We start from the raw sequence: 1547 nt of genomic DNA, 5'->3' as shown, positions 1-1547 counted from the left end.
TGCCCGTGAAAGAGTCTCTCCTCTACCTCTGGACATCACAGGCCCGGGCACGGGGCGGCCGGGGCCTGCCAAGAACGGGAGTCCTGGAGGGGACAAGAGGCTGTAGCCAAGTATTAACTTGACAGTGGGGTATCTAAGGGCCACATGCTCAGAAACTGAGCTGTCCTGGCAGGGAAAAAAAAAAAAAGTTGCTCAGACCAAAGCCCTTCCAAATCTACACGCGCAGAGCATGCTTGAGCTGCTTATCTCTGCTCCACGCTTGGGAGCCAAGCCCCAGCAGGATGAAACCGCTCGTCCAAGGCCTTGCAGAGCCTGCAGAGGAGCCGGGAAGGAGCTGGGCTCCTTTTGGCAAGCGTTCAGCACTGTTTTAACAAGCTGTGAGAAAATGCCAGCGTGTCATGGGCAGGCTGGTGGCTCTGGGAGCAGAGCTGCCTGCTGAGCTCTGTCCCCACAGCTGCTCGGGAAAGCCTGGTCGCAGTAGTGTGACACAGTTTAACGTGACACAGTTTAGTTGGCTCTAAAGCAGTAAAAATCAGTAGAAAACCACCAAGGGTTCTTATTATTTTCTAGATAAAAAAAGAATTGTGTAACAGGGAAATCTTCTTCACCAAGAAAACTAATTCAACGAGTTTACATAATTTCCTGTAAGGTCTGCTGTAGCCTTGAGCTTGTTCCAAATTATCCTCAAGCCTAAAATCTGTGGCTCTGTGCTCTGTTACGGAGCCATGTGTAGGAAACGTCACCCCGTAGTGGCGTGAGGTGCCTCTTCCAGTGAGCTGCTGCCTGGCTGTGGCCAAAGCAGAAACTCCTCAGGACAGCCCAAGCTCTCTCCCTCGTGGGGGTCTGATAGCGGCCCCAGGACAGTTTGGAGGCGCCTGTGTAATAGCAGATGCCAAGATGGACACACGCGTGTGTGTGTTCCCAGTTTGATCTCTGGTGCGTGTCTGTCCCAACTCCACCTGTGCGAGGTGCAGCACCACAGAGCTGACCGGGGGAGGCCTTGGCCGGGGAAGGGGTGCTCAGGGATGTGGAGCCATGATTTTGCCAGCTCAGCATCACCGCTTCGGCCCTGTGTCATGGTGACCCGTTAGCGAACGCTCCAGAGCTACGGCGGTGCCAGGTTTCCTTCAGCCTCAGACAAGCCGAGGTGATGGCTGGGGGGGCCGTCTCCATCGCTACCGCTGCGGCCCTGTGTCATGGTGACCCGTTAGCGAACGCGCCAGAGCTACGGCGTTGCCAGGTTTCCTTCAGCCTCAGACAAGCCGAGGTGATGGCTGGGGGGGCCGTCTCCATCGCTCACCGTCTCTGCCAACAGCGATCTGGCTGTAGCAAACCGGATTGTGAGACTGAGATACTTTTACATTTTATGGCATGTGCTATTTTTTGTGCTGATCTTCTCCACCTGGAGGCAAACCACCGCCCTTGGTTCTTTATGCTTATTAAAAGCTGCGAGTTGGTGCCTGACTGCTGTTCGCGTGAGTGTGAACACGACACTGGCGTTTTGCTACAAGTACGTGTGAACATCACGTTAAATACCGGAAGCTTCT

The sequence above is a fragment of the Buceros rhinoceros genome, unplaced genomic scaffold (assembly GCF_000710305.1).
Source record: "Buceros rhinoceros silvestris isolate BGI_N320 unplaced genomic scaffold, ASM71030v1 scaffold32172, whole genome shotgun sequence".
Lineage (NCBI taxonomy): Eukaryota > Metazoa > Chordata > Aves > Bucerotiformes > Bucerotidae > Buceros > Buceros rhinoceros.
This window is presented reverse-complemented; position numbering follows the sequence as displayed.